The 20,528-nt window shown below is 50.1% G+C and overlaps 1 protein-coding gene and 1 long non-coding RNA gene across 2 annotated transcripts in view; one reads left to right on the plus strand and one right to left on the minus strand.

The window, feature by feature from the left end:
• Positions 1 to 7,118: 7,118 nt before the first annotated feature.
• On the minus strand, positions 7,119 to 11,444 carry LOC122468256. The gene is made up of 3 exons (XR_006293174.1): positions 11,088 to 11,444; positions 10,839 to 10,935; positions 7,119 to 7,674 (listed from the first exon to the last, which is right to left on the minus strand). It is a non-coding gene; the product is annotated as an uncharacterized LOC122468256 (long non-coding RNA).
• Positions 11,445 to 11,578: 134 nt separating this feature from the next.
• KLHL25 (kelch like family member 25) overlaps positions 11,579 to 20,528 on the plus strand; it is a 34,371-nt gene continuing 25,421 nt past the window's right edge. The window contains exon 1 of the mRNA XM_043554728.1: positions 11,579 to 11,734. The gene's annotated coding sequence lies outside the window, so the exon portion shown is untranslated. The remainder of the gene's footprint in view (positions 11,735 to 20,528) is intronic.

Consider the following 20,528-nt stretch of genomic DNA (forward strand, 5'->3'; position numbering starts at 1 on the left):
AGCAGGCTCTATGCTGACAGCAGTGAACCTGATGTGGGGTTCAAACTCACAAACTGTGAGATCATGACCTGAACCAAAGTCAGATGTTCAACCAACTGAAACACCCAGGCACCTCAATTAATTCTTTTTATACATCACTAAATTCTAGTTGCTAATATTTTGTTGGAGAGTTTTGTGTCTGAGCTCATGAGAAAGATCATGCTATAGCTTCCTTTTTTTTTACTGCTTTTGGCATCAGGGTAATACTAACTTCATAAAATAAACTGTGAAGTGTTCCTTTCTCTTCTATTTTCTGAAGAAAATATGTGGAATTGGCATTCATTTTTTAAATGTTTGGTAGAATTCTCCAGTGAAACTATCTGTGCCTGGAGATTTTTTTTTTTCTGGGAGTTTTAAAATTACTAATTCAGTTTTTCTCATGGTTATAGGAGGAGTCAGAGTGACTATTTCATCTTGGTTGAGTCTGACAGTTTGTAGTTTTTGAGGAAATGGTCAAATTTATCACTGTAAAGTTGTATAAAGTTGTAAAGCAGTATACTATTCTCTTTGTAGTAGAAGATCTACAGCCCCCCTTATTTTTTTTTAATGTTTATTTATTTTTGACAAAGAGAGACAGAGCACGAGCGGGGGAGGGGCAGACAGAAAGGGAGACACAGAATCCAAAGCAGGCTCCAGGCTCAGCTGCCAGCACAGAGCCCGATGTGGGGCTGGAACCTATGAACCTCAAGATCATGACCTGAGCCAAAGTGAAGATGCTCAACCGACTGAGCCACCCAGGCACCCCTACAATGCCCCTTATTTTTAAAAAAGAGAAAAAAATTGTTACTGTATTGTATGTTACAAAAGAACTAAAGTCTGGAATGCAGTTTAAAGACGACATATACCAACAACTGCCTTATGTAATATGGCACTGCCATAATTCAAATTCGTTTTTATTTGGGGGTTGTTTAGTATTAAAAACTTGTGTTCACAGGATACATCAAGGTGTGTACCCTGTGAACACGGAAGCAGTGATTTTTTTTTTTTAATTATAATTCTGGAGCCTCAAACAAGCATTATAACTTCTCTGATTATTATTTCTTTCCTTTAATTATTTCTGGAACATGCCACACTGATCTTTATTTTTTTTAAATAAAAAAAATGAGTTTTTTACAACATTGTGTGTTAACAGAGGGACCAAATCTATAGTGATATCCCGTTTCATTCTTGCTATTAATAGTTTGTGCCTTCTCTCTCTTTGTTTGTCATTCTTACTAGAGGCTTATCAATTTTATTGATTTTTTTTTTAAGAACCAGATTTTTGCTCCATTGATTTTCTCTGTTGTTTCCCTAGTTTCCATGTCATTGATTACTTCTCCTGTCTCTATTCCTTCCTTCCTTCTCCTCGCTTTGGATTTATTTTGCTCTTCTTTTTCTAGTCCCTTGAGGTGGGAACTTGGGTTATTAACTTGCGACTCTTCTAATGGAAGCAGTTAGTGATACCTTTCTTCCCCCTAGTACTGCCTCAATGCATCCCACATACTGGGATATGTTGTATTTTTATTCATATTCAGTTGTGTCATCATTAATAGTCAGAAGTGTACGTGATTCATTGCCCATGACCCACTCTTAGACAAATGATGAACTTCAATGAACAGACAGTTCTCAACCACATCTTGTGTTTAAAAAAAAAAAAAAAGGAAAATAAAAACACAGAGAAATGCTTTCAAACTCAGGTGCACATCTGAGACATCTTACCAATCTTGGAGGAAAGTCAGCAAGAAATTATATTGTATTAAATTATATTCTAATTATATTGGAAGAAGGGGGTGTAGGGAACGCTGTTGGCCAGCTGTGTGTAAGTTTTCTTCTGCGAGGGGGAAAATTCAGGTCACATTCTTGCTGGTGCATGACAAATCAGTCTTCTTCTAAGTCTGCCAAACAGCATCATGTGAAGACCTTCACATGTCTCTGCTTACAACAGGTTTTATAGGGAATTGGACCTCTGTGGCTTTTAATATGGTATCATCTTAACAGATGTCTTGCTGAGATTGACTGTGTTGGTTTGTTTTGTTTTTTAAATTTCTTTTGAGACTTCCCTTCGACCCATGGATTATTGAAAAGCGTGTTGTTTAATTCCTACATGTTTAGAGATTTTATTTGTCTTTCTGTTATTGATTTCTACTTTGATTCCATTATGGTCAGAGAACACACTCTGTATGATTTCAATTTCTTTTTTTCGTTGACGTTCCTCTCTGGTCCAAGACCTAATGCTAGGGAATATCTCATAGGCACCTGAAAGAGAATGTCTATGCTGTTGCCGGGGTGTTCTGTAAATGTAATTGTGCTCTTTAGATCTTCTACATCCTTGCTGATTTTGTGTCTGGTGGTTCTATCAGTTGCTCTATCAGAGGAGAGTGGAGTGTTGAAGTCCCTAACCACAGTGGTGGACTTATCTCTCCATTTTTACGTTACGAATTTTGAGGCTCTGATGTGTGGTGCACACATATTTAGAGCCATGATATTGTCCATCTTCCTGGTGGATTGACCCTTTTTATCAATAGCTTTTAAAATTCCTTTTTTTAACGTTTTTTTATTTTGAGAGAGAGAAAGAGAGAGCAAGCGGGGAAGGGGCAGAGAGAGGGAGAGAAAGAGAATCCCAAGCAGGTTTCACACTGAGCACAGAGCCCAATGAGGGGCTCAAACTCACGAACTGTAAGATCATGACCTGAGACAAAACCAAGAGTCAGACGCTCAACCGACTGAGCCTCCTAGGCGCCCCTAAAATTCCTTTTATTGTCATCGAGCCTTTCACGGTTTCCACATATCTTTTTCTAATGTTTTTTTTAAATTTTTTAAATGTTTATTCATTTTTGAGAGAGAGAAACAGAGCATGAGTGAGGGAGGGACAGAGAGAGAGAGGGAGACAGAATCTGAAGCAGACTTCAGGCTCTGAGCTGTCAGCACAGAGCCCCCACAAACCATGTGGTCGTGACCTGAGCCGAAGTCAGACACTTAACCAACTGAGCAACTGATATGCGCCCCCGCCCCCGGGAACATATCTTTGAGGTAGTTTTAACACTTGTATTTTCTCAGAAAATCTTCAGTATCATTGGGGTTCCCAAAGTGTTCTGTTCCACCTCAGCACATTGTGGGTGTAGGCCTACATGGTGTTTGAACGTTTATACAATATGAACAACTATCTGCAAACAGCATGGACTTCACCTGCATTGCTTTGTAAGATTTCATAATGTTCATAAATGTGACGGTCTCTTTGTGTCCATTTGCAAATCGCTTTTTTTTTTCTCTCACTCAACATTTCAGTTTTCAAGATATATCCGTGTTGACACATAAGGATACTTCATTGCTCTCAACAGGCTGTGCTGTAACCCTTTGTGTGAATAAGCACGAACACTTTATCTGCTCCACTGATTCTTTGTGTGGTAGGAAAGCCGGTTCCATTATAGGCCTTTGTAGGGTCTACAGCAGGACAGTAACCAGGAGTCAGTCCCGGCTTTCCTCTTCCTTCTGGTCTTCTCATCTCTGCCAGCACCCCCATGACCCCCCCCCCCACCCCCACCCCCACGCAATAGTCTTCCCAGGGCCATCTCTTCTTTTCCAGAATCTGTCCCTGCAATTTCCCCATGCCGGCTCTTTGTTTCTGCCTTGGAATGAATGCCTTCTCTGCCCCCTGTTAAATGCTACTCACCCAGCAAGGTCCAAATGCCTCTAAGACTGATCCTTCCCTCTCCCGCCCTGTCGTAGCATTATATCTGAATCTCAGCAACATTCTTAGTTTTATTTTGTGGTTCGTGTATTTTCTGCTCTATGGGGCACGATTTCTTTTTAAGGATAAAGAACGATGATTTATTCACCTCAGAGCCCCATCTCCCTCAGGAACTATTCATCTGGCAGCCTCGTGCCTAGAACATGCTGAACGTTTTGAAATCAACATGTCAATGAACAAAGCCTCTGGCCTTTAAACTCCTCAGTCTCACTGCCACTCAGCTATGCAGGGACCCATAAGAGCAAGGATCTAAATTGCACGGGGCACAGTGTCTATTTTCCCAGAGAAGCTCTTCTGGAGCCAGGCCCAGGAGTCCTGCCCTGCCTGTGCCCCTCACAGCTTTCCTGAATGCCAGGGAGAGGGCCTTGGGGGTGGAGGCCATCCCCTCACAACCAACTGGAGGGGATTTAAGCTTCTGACTTTGTTTTTAAATTCTCTTCTGAGGGGCGCCTGGGTGGCTCAGTCTGTTAAGCGTCTGATTCAGTTTCAGCTCAGGTCATGATCTTGCTGTTTGTGAGCTTGAGCCCCGCGTCAGGCTCTGTGTGGGCAGCACAGAGACTGCTTGGGATTCTCTCTCTCTCCTTGCCTGCCTCCCTCTCTGTCTCTCAAAATAAATAGACTTAAAAATTAAATTCGTTTTTGCTTAGGTGATAGATTCTACGTGCCCCCCCACCCACCAGCGGCAAAAAAAAAAGAAAAAAGAAAAGAAAAAAGAAAAAAGCAATAGATTCCCACAGCTCAGAAATCAAACCGTCTGACTTTCCTGCGCTGTTTAGACCTCGGTCCCTCAGCTGCCCCACCGCCTGTCCCCACTCAACAGGGACCACTGGGTCCATTCTCTGATCGCCCTCTCAGAGCATCTTCATTTACATACACGCCTTTACAAGCGAACTTGCTGATTTTTCCCACTTCGGGCTCCAAAGATAGCACAGTACACACACTGTTTTGCATTTCAACAGTTGTTCATTAACCATTGTTCCATACTGTGTGTTGCCTTCTGGTTTCTGGGAAGCAAGGGAGCAGGGCAGGCCCCAGCCTACATTTCTAAAAGGAGGCGTTTGTTCTGTGATGTTCTCTTATCTTCCTACAGCTCACTCCCACCCCCTGGGTCCAGCTCCCCCACTGCCGGCATCACAGGCTGGGCTCTGGACATCTAAATCTCCTTCCCGGTGTCTCTGCAGGTGCCCCAACCCGCAGACCGAAATTGTCACCCCCTTTGGCCTTCCCATACCGCTAGATTGGACTGTATGGCACAGAAACAGGAGTTTGCTTTTTTAAAATGCTTACTTCTTTTTTCTTTTAATTTTGTTTTTAATGTTTATTTTTGTGAGAGAGAGAGAAAGACAGAGCACGAGCGGGGAAGGGGCAGAGACAGAAGGAGACACAGAATCTGAAGTAGGCTCCAGCCTCTAAGCTGTCAGCACAGAGCCTGACGCGGGGCTGAAACTCACAAACCATGAGATCATGACCTGAGCCGAAGTCGGATGCTTAACCAACTGAGCCACCCAGGCACCCCTAATGTTTACTTCTTTGAGAGAGGGAGAGAGAAGAGAGAGAGAGAGAGAATGCAGGTGCACAGGGGAGGGACAGAGAGAGAGAGAGAGGGAGAGAGAATTCCAAGCAGGCATCACAGTGTCAGTGCGGAGCCTGACGTGGGGCTGGAACCCCTGAGCCGTGAGATCATGGCCTGAGCCGAAATCAAGAGTCAGACACTTAACTGACTGAGCCACCCAGGAGCCCCGTGAGTATGCTTTTGCTAGCCAATAAAGGTCTAAGGGATGGCCTTCCGGGTGGTCTAGGGAGAGTGCATTTGGGGAAGGGGCTTCATGGACACCGCTGAAGGGGGACCGCTGTCACGCGGCTGCTGCTTCCTGGGGTGGAGGCAGCCGCCAGGTCCGAAAGGCTGCTTCCTCACGCAGTGCCCACACCGCCACCAGGTGAAGGCAGGACACGGTCTGTTTTCCACAGCTTTTGTTCCTGCCAGACCCAGCCCTGCCCTGCTCCTTTATGCACCCACAGCCTACTCGGTGACTCATCGGTGACCTTGATCCCAGCTGCTCCCCCAGAGGAGCAATCACTGACACCCGGCCCCTCCCTTGGGAACTGAAGCTGACAAAGCCATCCCCAGCCCTGCCCTGGGCAGGCCCCATCTGACCAGGGGTTCCATCTTTAGGGAGCTTGACCCAAAATTGAAGAGCTGGCTGAACGTATCCAACACTGAGATCAGAAACCGCTGGCACGGGGCAGCTGGGTGGCTCAGTCAGTTGAGTGAGTGCCTGACTCTTGAGTTCCACTCAGGTCATGATCTCACAGTTTGTGGGTTCAAACCCCACGTCAGGCTCTGTGCAGACAGCGGGGAGCCTGCTTGGGATTCTCTGTCTCCCTCCCTCCCTCTCCCTCTCTCTCTCTCTCTCTCTCTCTCTCTCTCTCTTTCTGCCAAAAGTAAATAAGTTTAAAAAAAATAAAAAGAAACCACTGACTTAATGGTGGCTAACACACTGAAATCATTGAATAAATATTTGTTGAGAACCCTCTATGTGCCACGCACTTTCTAGGTCTGTAAACAGAGCAGCAAGACAAAGTCTTTGCCCTTGTGGAACTTACATTCTGGGAGAGCAGCCAGCCAATTAAATCCCCATACCAAATAAAATGTACGTATGTATGCACGTGTGTATTTATACCGTCGATGTGTGTGGGTCCGTATTGCCCGCCAGGAACGTGCACAGATGAGTGAGTTGGGTTTAGCACTTGTTGCCACGACGGAGACCATGAACCATGGTCCAAAGGTGTTAGAAGAGCCTGCCTAGGATCTAGGCTTTGGGTGGGTGGTTTGGGAGAGGGCCCAAGGAAGCGGGGCTTTCTCTGGATTGGGTGCTGCCAGAAAGCAGGGATGAGTCTATTATAGTGTTGCTCAATAAACCCTATCTGAAAAACAGGAGGCCAGATCAAGGTCACAGCTGTAATTAATAAACAGTACCTACACTAACTAGGAGAGGTGGATGTTTGGTATTTTGTGACCTGGACAATGCTTACATTTGCTGTGTTCAGACACGATTAGGAAGCAGTCTTGTTTTTTGTCTTGACCTATCACGGCCAAGAGAAGCCTTGTCTGATGCTGATGTTCTGTGAGATTCTTTTTTTTTCTTCTTCTTAATGTTTACTTTTTGAGAGAGAGAGAGAGAGAGACAGAGTGTGAGCGGGGGAGGGGCAGAGAGAGAAGGAGACACAGAAACCAAAGCAGGCTCCAGGCTTTGAGCTGTCAGCACAGAGCCCGAGACGGGGCTTGAACCCACAAACCGCGAGATCATGACCTGAGCCGAAGTCGGACGCTGAACCAACTGAGCCACCCAGGTGTCCCTCTGTGAGATTCTTTATTTTCAGCAGGAGAACATCATGCAATATGCACGTCCAGTTTCTAGATGTCAGGACTGCCTCCCACTTTTCCCCCACCCCCAAAAATATATACATATATAAATATAACTTCAGGCAGAAAAAAGTGCTGTGGAGTAAGGCTAGAGATTCCCAGGATGGGGAATGTGGTTACTTTAGAGAGGCGGTCAGGGAGGCCTATGTGGTCACGTAACATTTGAGCAGACCTAGAGAAGCAAGGGAGTGAACTGTGTGGCCATCGGAGCGGAAGAACGTTCTGGGTAGAGCCAGCCAGCAAAGGCAGAGGCCTCGCGGTATGAATGCGTTTGGCCTGTTTGAGGCCTGGCAAAGGGGTCAGGGATTCTGGAGCAGAGCGGGTGAGGACAGGGGAGTGGAAGATGACGTGTGAGAGATGGTCCAGGCCAGATCAGGTCAGGCCAACAGAAGGACTCTGGCCTCGACTCTGCAATGAGAGGATCCTGAGGGAAGGACGACACATCATGTGGTAAGATCCCTCTGGCCGCTGTGTTGAGAACAGTCTAGGGGACAAGAGGAAAAGGAGGGAGGTGAGCTGGGTGTCTGCTCTGATGACCCGGGGGAAAGACGACGGTGGTTTGGAGCAGTCTGGTGGTAGCGGTGAACTTGGTGAGACCCATTCGCTCAGACTTGACAAGGATTAGAGGTCGGTAAGGGAGGGTGGGGCCAAGACTTCATTTGAGCAAAAGACGGAGTTGTTGTAGTGTGAGCCCTGACAGTTGGGTTTTCTCTTTTTTTCTCTTTGACCATAAGGGCATAGACTTCAAAGATGGCTATCAGGAATAAATACATGGCCGGCCACACACTGGCTGGAGATCAGACCCAGGCTACCCCCAGCCCCCAACTGAGGCTCCTTTGTTTTAGAAATCTTGTTTGATTTCAATAACTGACCATTTGGGCTACTTACATTTTTTCTATTCCTGCTCTTGAAATTCCAGCTCTTATGTTTTGAACTTACCAGTAAAGGGTCAGCCCATGAAGCCCTAGACCCCAACCCTGAACCCAAGGTTCTGTGTTACTGTGTTATCTCGGTAAACACAGAACCCCAGGCCCATGCTCACTTGCGTGCTCTCTCTCTCTCTCTTTACCTGCAACCTTGCTGTGTGTCCCCAAGGGTGCTGTGTAATTTCCAGGTTTTGTAAGTAATATTATTTTTTCAAAATTTCTGACGGTTGTTGCTGAAGCATGTCTTGAAATCATAAGTGCAACAAAGGGCACCTAGGAGGCTCAGTCGGTTAAGCTTCCGTGTATGGCTCAGGATCATGATCTCACGGTTGGCGGGTTTGAGGCTCGCACCCCGTATAGGGCTCTGTGCTGACAGCTCGAGGCCTGGAGCCTGCTTAGGATTCTGTGTCTCACTCTCTCTCTGACCCTCCCCTGCTCATACTCTGTCTCTCTTCTCTCTCTCTCTCTCTCTCTCTCTCTCAAAAATAAACATTACAAAAATTTTTTTTATACCCACAACACTCGTCACTGCCAGGGAGAACAGCATATCTTTTTCAGGGTAGTTCATCAGAGGCTCAGGGGGGTATGTGAGGGAGAGGTGCCCTTAGACATTCAAGCTGAGACATGGAGTAAGCAGTTGTACCTGTGGGCCAGGAGCTATGCAGAATCGGGGGGGGGGGGGCAAGAACAGATCAGGAAGTTGCCAGAGTTTTGCACAGATAAGGCATGGGCCTTAGTGAAATCACCTGGAGTGTGAATATGGGTAGAGAATATGGGTAGAGAAGAGTGCCCTGCACTCACTTGCTAGGCACCCCAGTATCTGGTCCTCTGGGAAGGGAGTGGGAATCAGCAGAGGAAACTGAAAAGGAACATTCCAGAAGGCAGACGAACCAAGAGTTCAATCATCTATTAACAAATTTGCATTGAATTCTGCACATCATCTGAGAAGTTTTAAGACTTCAGATTCTGAGCCACCGGAACACTGAAAAGACGCCAACGACAGGAGGAAAAGAAAAAGGTGTGGGCCAGAACTGTTGGTTGACATGAAGAACCCATTCCCTCTTTTCTTTCTTGGTAAAAGACCCCTGACTCTGTTTGGAGAGGCAATACACTCACAAACGTAAATGGAAGTATGTGTGGGACTTCTGCTTAAATGGAGCAAACACAGTTGGGAGGCACATATCTGCTCTTCTACTCTATCCCATGCTGCCTCTGAAATGTGGGTGCTATTGCTGGAGTTCCAACAGCCGTTTTGGAACATGAGGCAACTGGAAAGGAAAATCAAGCATTAAGGGTGGCAGAGTGGAAATATAGCCTATGCACTTGGTAACTGTGGAGCTGGCAACCAGTTCCAGATTACTTAATGTCAGATTTATTTCGCACGGGCAAGAAACAAACTTCTACCTTTTTAAAATTCACAGTTATTTCTGTCACATGTAGCAAAAGCGAAATCTGATAGGAGATTTGTTCATAGGATTTCAAAACTGTGCAGACGACTTGTAAGAGGAAGCAAGGATTCAGAGATGTCGTGATCCCCACTTTCTCAGAACTCCCTGCGCAGTGGGGTGGGCTAACAGGTCGTAAGTGGTTCATTACAGCACAGGGGTAGGGGCTATGACGGTGGTTATGCCCCAGGGTCTAGAGTGAGGACCGAGCAAAGCAAGCTTCATGTCCTCTTTTCCTCTCAAATCACATCTAAATTCAATAACTCGACACGTGTTCTTGGTCTGGTTTGGTTCCGTTGCCGGCATTTGATTTTAATATATTCCAGTAGCTAATTTAAGCCGTGGAGTTGAAGAGGGGAGAAATGATCACGCAAGCTAGATTTTAGATGCTTGGCACTTATAATCTCTCAGAGAACCTGAATGGAATACTAAGCAATGGTTATGAGCTTGCGAAGAATCAATTTTGCATGTGGAGCTTCATCCAACCAACAATTATATAAATACTCCAGCTCCGCAAAATTGGCAGGACGCTAAAACTACAAATGTGATCTGTGCCATTTCTCTAATGCGCCAATTATTTTGATGCGGCCTTTTCCCCCTGGAAGGCACCTGAACAGCACACTTGGCCAACTGCTTACTGCTCGCCAAGACTGCTCTTAAATACCAGAAGCCTCTCTCCAGATCTAGGCCAAAGGGAGACACAAAACTATATTGAGCACTTACTAAGTGCCAGGTCTATTACCTCCATTCTCTTACTTAATCTTTACAGCAACCCTGCCATAGGTTCTAGAATCCTTCTTTTGCCAGTAAGAGTTTGACACCCAGAGAGCCTGAGCAATCTGCCTCCGGTCCTCCACAGCTCCTGAGGGGGTAGAACCAGAATCCAAACCCAGATCGGGTTTCCTCCGCTCCCCTGTGCACCATGCTGCTTCCCCGACACGCCTCCCCTGCCATCTCACACCCTTTTAAGCCTGGAATCTCTTTTGTCCAGTCTAAACAGCTTTCTAGGCATGGGTTCTTCGTTCCACTTTCCACGAGTTAAAATCCCACCCTCTTGCAAATCTTTTGTGCGCTCCCCTCCCCCTTTATAAACCTTCCTGGCACCTCCCATCCCAGTGACCTCTGCTTCCTGGGAATTCTCCCCGCCCCATAATTGGCTCCTACAACACTTAGGACTTTATAAGCTTTACCAGAGCTTTTTGTATCCTTAAGTAACCTACCCTATTATCAATTTTCAGGGGAAGAGAGAAAAGAAAACACATTTATTGCACACTTACCTTGTCATAGAAGTTTGTCTCCTTTCACACCGCAAATGATCCCATTAGGACTTTTTACCTGCCGCGTTACAGATGAAGAAATTGTATACACAGCAACCTGAAGTGGTGGAACGAGATACAAAACCAGAAGTTAGGAAATAGAAATTATAGATCATCTCAGAAACTAGCACATCGCGCAGGCGTCCGGTAAACGTGTGTGCAAGGAATTAATGAATGGATGAATATGTGAATATTTGAAGACTGGCTTACATAAAAAACTTAGTGAGCAATGGCACGAGAGGGAGAGCTGAAGTACCCTGAAAAGTACATATTCCAAGTACTAATGGGGTTTCGTGGCTGCAGAAAATCCCCAACTTTGAAACAAGCCCAGATCAAAATGAAAGGGTTTCCCTAACACTTTCACAACGAAAAGCGTGGCTCCGCACACCCGGTGCAGAAGAGGCGTTTGCAATCTATAAAGTTGCCTCCTCCGGAAAACTCTAGAACACCGTCGGGTTTTGTCCCCCAACTTCGGCGGCGGGGGCGGGCAGGCGCCTGTGCCTTTAAGAATCTGGTCGAAGTCCTTTTCCTCTCCCCGCCCCGCCCCCTCGCCGTGCCGGCGGGGCCCGGGCGCCCACCCCTTTCTCCCACCGCCAACTGAACTACTGGTTCGGCCACCCATCCGTCACAGAGGCGCCGCTTCTGATTGGCTTCGCGCCGGGAGGCGGGGCGGGAAGGCCTGAGAAACTAGTTTGTTGGCGGCGCCCGGGCTGTACCGCGGCGGCAGCGCGCTCCGGCTGTGGCGAGCCGGGGGAGGGGAGCGGCGGCGGCGGCGGCGGCGGCGGCGGCCGGGGCTGTGGAGCCTCGCGCGGGCGACCAGGAGCCTCTGAGCGCGGCGGGCGGCGGCGCCCCGAGCGGTGAGTGGCGGGGCTGGGCCGGGCTGGGGGCGCCCGCCTCGGGCTGTTCTGGCTGTGCGCCCGGCCGCCGGCTCGACACTTGTCACCTCCCCCCCCGACGGGGCCGGAGGGTGCGGGGATTTGCGCGCCTCGCCGTCTGAGCGCCCCCCCCCCCCGGCCGAGAGAGCCCCCGCGGGGCTGCGCGCCCCGGGAGCAGCCCAGCGCTGCTCGGGTCCCCGGAGCTCCCGGGCCGCCGCAGGGTCTCGGGGGCCGGCGGAGTCGGGGACAATGGTGGAGAGAGGGGTGGCCGCAGTCCGCCGCCGCCTCCTCAGCCCCCGCGGCTGCTCCCGCCCCGCGCGTGCCTGGGGACCCGGCGAGGGTATTTGCAGAGAGCTCCGGGCGAGGGAATGAATTGTTTTTGCAAATGGATGTAGCGCGCGGGAGCTACAACTCTTTCCCTTGGGAGTGGTTGATTCATTGAGTCCGCAGACTCTCTTTTTAAAAAATTACTATCGATCCTGGAAAGAGGAGGCTGCTCGGCTTTGAGGATGTGAGCGGTCGGGCTCTGCGCCCGGGCCCGGAGAAGTCCCCGCGCACTTGACGCCGAGGGCCAGATGGCCGCCTGCCTCGTGCGGAGCGAGGGCCCGGGGTCGAGCCAGGGGCTGTTGTCCACGCGAGCCGGGACCGGGTCCAGCGCCCCCGGTGCCCTCGGCCGTTCACGTCCCGCCTGACGGGGTCCCTTCTCTGGGTTTAGAGGGCTGGAGAACAGCGGAGGAGTGGTTAAGTCCCACCCACCTGCCCACCGAGGTGGCGCCACCCACGCAGGTCCAGAGCAAGTCTTCTCTAGACAGCTAGCCCGGCTGTCCCCTTGCCTGGCACAGGACCCCATTCGGGCACGCCCCCCACTGCTCCTTTTCTTCCTCTAGTTGCTTGGGAAGCTTTTCCTTTGAGAGATTGGACCCCTCCCCTCGCCCCCAGGGGGCACCTTACACTTTTTTGGTGCTGCTGCTTCAAAGTCCCCAAGGTGCATTATAGCTCTCTTTGAGTAAAGAAAAATCTTTATAGAGATCTGATCAAAGGGATTGGGGTAAAGGCCGTTCCAGGCCCCTGCGGGTTTAATCTGGGCACTCTGGTCCTGCTGACTTCCTCTGAGCAGGAGACAGGCTCCCTGAGCTTTGGCCCTCCCTGGTGAGGCAGGGCAGAGAACACCATGTGTCTGGGCCTCTGGTTTCACTCTGGCCATGTGGCACTGGGGGGAGGAGGCGGGAACCGCCCCCCCCCCCATTCTTATCATGGACTGGGCTGTGATGACAGCAATGTGCTGTCACTCCCTTTGGGATCCTGGACCTCAGTCTCCCCCTTCATAGGTAGGACTGGTGCTCTGTGGCCCCCAGTGTGCTGTTCAGTTTCCTAGGGGTTGTTGGTAAAGGCTTGCATTTGGGGGCTGGGGGTGGGGGTGGAGTAGGACACAAGGTCCACCCCACTGCGGGCAGATTTGGTATCCTTCTGAGACGAGGGGTCCTTAGGTCCCCAAGCTGTGCCTGAGGAGTTTGATGGAGTCAGTCTTCTGGGCCTGGCAGCTCTCTTGGTCTGGAGTCATTCCGTTTGTCAGGAAGTGGCTCCAGGGAGGCTCTTAAAAGGAAGGTAGAGAGAAATGGTAGAAACCTTCATCCTGGGGCTCGGGCTGCAGCTGGATTTATGGTTGTGGTGCACAGAAAGAGGGTCTGTGGCCGAGCTGCACCCCCGGTATCGGAGACAGCCTCTGCAGCCCAGTGCCCCTTAATGGCCTCTCAAACCTCTGGGCACCCAGTGTGGGGGAGGAGAGCCGGAAGGAGGAGAAGATTACCCAGGCCTGGGACTTCGTGGTCTGCAGTAAAAGCAGGCTTCTCATCTACCACTGTGATGCGCCAGGGGGTGGGGGCGGGGGTGGGAGTGTTATTCTGTGAGTGGTTTGTTCATTCATTAGTTCATTCTTTTGTTAATTGACGAATGAGTCATTGTTTGAAGGGTCTTGACCCTGTATTCTAGGAGCTTCTAGACCAGGGTGTGTGGGCACATGGATTGGGACCTGGATACACAGACACACCTAGGTGTGCACAATACCCCAGTGATAAAGACAGCAAGGGGAGCTGAGGGGCATGGATGGCAAAGCTTTCTGGGGAGATGATGCCTTGGCAAAATAAAGATGAGAAAGGCATGACACAGCCCAGATTCCAGGCTCTGGGTGGCCGCCTTCTCCCACCACCCGTGCAACTTCAAGGCAGGTGCAGGTTGAGGTTAGAAGAGTGTGGGTGTGAGGTGATAGAAAGGTTCACCTGAGACCGTGGTGCTTTGGCTTGTGGAGTCAGCAGTCCTGAGAGTCTCTGGGAAGATGGGTGGCTTCTGGATGTAGCCTCTCTGCTCAGGGGGTCCTGGGAATAGCAGCCCCAGGAGCTCCAAAGACCTGCTCATCACCTGAGCCCTAATCCATCTGGACCAGCCTACAGTGTGGCCTGGCCAGGGAGGGGTGAACAGAGCTGGCAGGAGAAAACAGAGTGGCCAGATGCAAATGAATTGGCTGATTGAGATGCCGGTTTTCATCTAAAGTGGTAAATTTCATAATTGAATTGCCTCAGGCAGCCAGAGCCATTGAAGCGTTTTCCCAGCCAGAAAGCACTTAGTTGGGACAGCTGGGGGTGGAGGTGGGGGCGCATATGTGCCTCCACAGCCTTTACTCCCCTCATCCCAGCAGGGCTCCCCCCTTAGCAATCTGGGTCTGTCCCCAGGTGATGGAATCCAGCCCTGGTTCCACAGAAGGTGCCAGCCTCTTTGGAGGACCACCTGGCCCCTGAGCATCACTGCCACTATCCCAGTGGATAGCGGTTAAAGCTGTGACCTGTCCCCTTCAGGCACTCACCTTGCAGGACTGTCTCCAGACCCCTCAGCTGTTGGGGTTGAGATGGTGGGAGCCGAGAGAGAGCTCAAAGGTGGGAGGGCTTCCTGTTAAGACTCCTCAACACCAGGTCAGGGGAAAGAGCACAGGCTCAGGAACCAGACTTGGGTTCAGATGCTGCCTGTGTGTCTGTAATCAGCCATCTCTTGGGCCCCCGGCCACCTCCACCCACCTTCATCCCCTCCCTCTGGCGCCAGTAGACTCTGTGCTTTATTGCTGCCGAACCTTTCCTTCCAAGCCCGGACCATGCCCTTTGGATGAAAAAAGGTAGGCACGTGTGGCTCACCGGCCTGTTTTTAAAAGTGCTGGCTCTGGGGGCTCCTGGGTGGCTCAGTCGGTTAAGCGTCTGACTTCAGCTCAGGTCATGATCTCACGGTTTGTGGGTTCGAGCCCTGCGTCGGGCTCTGTGCTGACAGCTCAGAGCCTGGAACCTGCTTCGGATTCTGTGTCTCCCTCTCTCTCTGCCCCTCCCCACTCACGCTCTTTCTCTCTCTCAAAAGTAAATAAACATTAAAGAAATTTTTTTTTTTTAAAGTGCTGGCTCTGTGGTCTGAGAAATCCAGTTTAGTTGGGGAAGTTTCACCGTATTTTCTGCAAAAACATAAAAATCTACTCAGATGTTCTTTCTCCCATGGTGGTCTGCACCCTTGGGATGTGTACGGAGTCTGGACCAGGCTCTCTGGGCCACACCTCATTTCAATGTGTGACCAAGGCTCAGGGTCAGCTCCCCCTCTTCACCATCCCACAGTTGGACCTTTCACACCTAGAGCCTGTTGACAGAAAGACCACTTAAGTGGGGTGTCTGGAAGTCCTACTCTGCCTCTCCCTGGCTGTGTGATTTCATGGAGGTCCCCATACCCTTATGGGCCTCAACTTGCTCTTCTCTAAAATGGGTGGATGCTGTTGTGTACAGTGCTTCTATTTAATGTTTTGCTGTAAACTCCCAGAAGTTTTTGCAGCCTCATGAAATTTTATAGGCTTGAGTTATTTGCCTAGCCCTCATGGGCAGGAAGAGATAGGCAGCCAGTAGAGTGCTGAGGAGCAAATGAGAAGTCAGGAGTCTGGGCTTCTAGTTCCAGCTCTGCCTCTGGTGTGTGCTGTGGGGCTCCAGGTAAGTCAGTTTCCCTCTCTGGGTCCTAATTATTCCTCTTGGAGAATGAGAAGGGTATACAGTAGGCAAGCTCCCAGTGTTCTTTCCTTTCTTGGTGAGTGGAAACCAAGTCTGACTCTCCCAGTTTCTCAGGCCTCCCTGGGCTCCCTGCCTCTGTCCACTGGCTAGGAGCCCAGGGCCCAGGTGTGAAGGGCCTACAGGCACTGGTGCCCACAGATGAGGGACTGGTGAAGCCAGAGGACTGGGCCAAAGAAGAACCAAGCTGGGCCCAAAGGAAGGTGGCACGTAGGTGACTTACTTCTCAAGGTTGCTCTGGCTGGTCCCAGGCGGGGAGCCAGGCGGCAGGTGTGGGAGCACTTAGACTGACACCTACCCCACCCCCAAATCCTGAAATGTTTGGGGTAGGACCTAGCCTGCAGGTGTCCCCAGGGCCATTTTGAAGAAGAAAGATAGGCACAGATCTCCTGAGATCAGGAGGGAGCCCAGGGGTGCAGGAGGATCTGAGGCGCCCGACACACCAGGCTTTGCCCAGGAGGTGCCTGCAAGACCTGTGGGATAGCTCCTCCTGCAAGAAGGCAGGGGCTGAGCAGGGCCGTGGGAGAACTGTCTCTTGCCAGAGGGAGGACCACATTAGCCTGGGGTGTCACTTCCCACCCACCTCTATGTGCCAAGAAGAAACCTTGGACCATCAGCTGATCCATCAGGGTAGGATGCAGGCATAGGATGGAAAGAAAAAGCCTTGCTTATTATCTACCTGTTCCCGTTGGGCCCCCAAGGAGAGGCTGACCACAGATCAATCTAGGGTGAATGGAATTAATTTCCTAATTAAGAGGAGCTTTGCTCACTCAATTCCAGGATGTGCTGCCTGCCAGGTTTGCAGTTGGCCAGGCCAGATTTGTCTGGGCAGGAGTGAGGGCCAAGAGACGCAGGAGTTCTTTTTCTAGAAAGCTGTAGCAGTTACATCCAGCATCCAGAGTTCAAGTTCTGCGGCATCCTAGTGGGGCTTGTGAGACCTTGGGCAGCAAGTCCCTTAACCTGTGAATGCCTCTGTTGTTCACAGCTGTGAAAATGCAAAGGAGAAACCCCTGCAGCTGCGTTCATGCAACACGTAGTTGTTTAGCACTTTCTGAATGGCTCATCCTGAACTAGAAACTGGGAAAAAGAAGTGGAGTTCAGAGGATCCCTTCTAGCAAGTTCGGCCCCTGGCATGTGAGGCAGACACGTAGTCAGGTGGTTGTAGCACACTGCTAGGGTGTGAGTGGCATGGCAAGAGCCTGCCTCAGTTTCCCCACTGAGAGGTGAGGAAGTAGACTATTTTTAGCATCCCCATTCCCAGTGTATCCAGTGAGTATTTTTTGCCACCTGTTCTCTACCACGCTCTGGGATGCAGCAGAAAACAGGGCAAGGTCCCCACCATCCTGGAGGCCTTATTCAACCGAGGGAGGCAGACACCACATGGACAAAATAAATACAGCTGCCATTAGGGCTGCTGGAGGTGAGTGGGGAGGAAAAGGTCAAGGTGGGAGCTCAAGGGGGCCTAGAGAAGGCCTCTCTGGGCTGGTGACATTTGAGCCTAGACCTGCAAGACTGGACCAAGGTGCCCATGGGAAGGTCTGCGGAAGGGCCTGCCAGCCAGGGAGCAGGTGAGTGTGTAGGCCGGGAACATCGTGGGCCACGGAGGGGGATGCAGCCAGAGATAGGCGACAGCCATCACATTCTGGAATCTTCTGATCCCTACGGAGGCTACAGAAAACATGTAAAGTTGTTTGTTTTCTTTCATTTCGGTAATACATCAGTAGATTTCCTTTATAAATGAATAACCCCGTAGGAAAAAAATGCAGCCTGGTGTGGAGGTCCACCTCGTCCTTGGTATCCATCGTTCTGGTCCCCCTTTTCCCGTACAGATTTTGTGTTTATGTCACTCTGTGGTGGCACCCCTCCGCATGGCACAGCCACACAAGCCACCATCTTTCATCTTACCCTGTCTCCCAGGAGATGTTAGGTCATGTCTGATATTTTTTCTTTTTCCCTTCATACAGTCCATGAAGTCTTGTGCGTCCTTGATCGTGCATGTTTCTGATTTTTAATTTTCGTCGTCAAAGCCGAATGCCTTTCCCGAAGACTTAGGCACATCACTCACCCACTGATAGTATTTGGGAGCCCGGTTGCCCACGTCCTCACCCATACTTGATATTATCCACATTTTCACTTTTAGCTCATGTGATGGGGGAGGGAATGATGTCATTATTCCTTTAAAACAAGCAAACAAAACAAAAGTGATCCAGTTTATCCAGGCTTTCTCTTTTTGTTTTCATCCATCTTTGTTTTTCCAGAATATCAAGGTTTAGTGATTGCTGGCTCTGCCTGTGCCTGGTCTCCTGACCTCCAGCAAAGCTTCATCTGTGAAATGAGGCCCTTTTAATCCCCGCCCCGCCCCAGCCAGGCTGCTGTGCATTGCGCTTGGGAAAACATTCCTGAAAGTTCATTTTATGCTGAAAAGTTCTACAAACATCATGGGGTTTAGCAGTGAGAGCGAAATATCTGAAGCCTAGAACGTGTGAGTGAATCTGAGTGTTTCTAAACAGCCAGTGTGTCTAGAGGAAGGGCTGGGGTGGCTTTAGGTGGGACACCTGCCTGGCATCCACCACGTGGCCTGAGAGAGAAGTCAGAGTGGCTGAGTAGGTGTGTTCCTCCCTGTCTCACCTGCAGGAATGGAGAAATGAGCCAGGAAGGTAGAGAAAGTTCTCTAGCCTGTCCATAAAAAGACTCAGAAAGGGGCATTGGCCACCACAGGCTGAGCCCCGTGTTTACCTGTTGGTGGAGACCGAAGGCTGGGGCCCTTAGAACTTTATTGATTCTATTACTTTGGGGGTCCTGGTCAGTTTTCCTGTAACAGGAGGCTTTAAAACAAGTAAAAGACTGACAAAAGGGCCCTTGCACTTGATTCAGAGACACAAGGATGGGAAGCTCTGGAGATTGGTAGATGAGGAAAGGAGGAATCTGGGGCCAGGGAGAACCTCACCCATGTGGTTCCTGGGTGGCATTGGGCCCTCAGGGGGCAGGCAACCTGACTGCTGGGATTCTGGTGCCTGGTGGCATTTTAGCCAGGCTCTCCTGTCATTCCCTAGGTCGGCTCTAACAGCTCACCTCCACTTCTTGGGGGACAGCATCCAGGCTGGGCTGAGCCCTGCCGCCTGGGGATGACTCAGACGTAAGTCCTGGTGGAGGCTTCTGTTGTCCCCACCATCTCGACCTGGTTAAGACAGCTGCAGGGGACAGTGGGCCACAGACAGGAAGGTAGACACACATGGGGGAGGGTAATAAAGAGCAGATGAACAAGGGCACCTTGGAATCCCCAAAGGGCTTTGGTGGAGGGCCTCCCCTCTTTGTACCTTGGCAGCTAGTGAGTAGGAGGAGAAGAGGGTGGGAAGCCTGGCTGCTGGCAACTTTTTACCTTTCTCAGATATCCTCTGATTCTGAGGGTTGGGTTTTTCAGGAAGGGAGTGAGGGGAGCATCTCGGGAGCCGATCTGAGGGTGGTTCACAGGGTCAGGGGCACCAGTGGGCTGCCCTTGCTATGTCCCACCCACTGCCATCCTGAGCCCAGCTTGTGGGCGTTTCATGGAGCTGGAGTGAGCTCAGACCCCAGGTTTCCTTTCCAGCACCGAGATGGACTGGTATATCGGTGCTGCAGGAAGTTGTAGTTGCTATTTTTACCACTGCAACTAGGACTTTTTACTGGAAGGTACAATTACAAGCAAAATGTCAGGGTTTGGTTGGCCAGCTGAGCCCTGGGAGGCTGCCGCAGGCTGAGGCAGGAACCACGGCATGGTCGATTGGTGTGTAAAGCAAGACACTTTGCACGTGGACACATACCTCCCCTAGTTGCTGGGAGTGGCTTCCTCTGAACTCTTTGCAGGGTCTGGACTTCTCCTCTCGGCAAAAAAGAGGCCTTTGCTGGGTTTTGCCCAGATAATTGCACCCCATCACCTTATAATTGGCTGGCCGTGGGACTGAAGCTAACCCGCTAAGCCATTCTCTTCCTGACTGCCCTAGAAGTTGAAGTTTTGTTCAGTGAAATTGACAGCCTGCTACACGATTCCCGCACTGCTAAGTGCGAGGGGTGGAGATGAGTAAGACAGTCCTGACTCTGAAGCATCACATATGGCAGCAATTAAGGAGACAGAAGGTGCGAGTGGTCCCCAAACCCTTTGGACAAGCACCTGGTATGCTTTTCCTCTATGTGCATTATGGCTAAAGGCCAAGCTGGCCTTATATTAGGTTCTCTTGCTGCATAACAGATCACCACAAACTTAGTGGCTTAGGCTGTACTTATTTATTAGCTCATAGCTTTGTAGGGCAGAAGCCTAAGCTGGCTGGACTGGGTTCTCTGCTTAGGGTCTTGGACCATAAGTCCAAGGTCAAGGTATTGAGCTCTTACCCTGAGGCCCCAGGGTAGAATCTACTTCTGGCCACTCAGGTTTTTGGCACAATCGAGTTCCTGGTGGTTGGTTGTAGGACTAACGTCCCCTGTCCTCTCTGGCTGTCAGCTGGATGCTGATCTTGGCTCCTAGAGGCTGCCATGTTTTGTGCCACATGGTCCCCTCCATCTCCAAACCCAAAGTGGGGCATCAAATCCTTTCCTGCTTCAAATCTCTGGCATCCATGTCTGTGATCACCTGGAGAAAACTCTGCTGTAAAGGGCTCCTGTGATTAGGTCAGGCCCACCCTGATAAGCTCTCTGTTTCTAGGTCACCTGATTAGTTAGTAACA

Source organism: Prionailurus bengalensis, chromosome B3 (genome assembly GCF_016509475.1).
Source record: "Prionailurus bengalensis isolate Pbe53 chromosome B3, Fcat_Pben_1.1_paternal_pri, whole genome shotgun sequence".
Taxonomy (NCBI): Eukaryota; Metazoa; Chordata; class Mammalia; order Carnivora; family Felidae; genus Prionailurus; species Prionailurus bengalensis.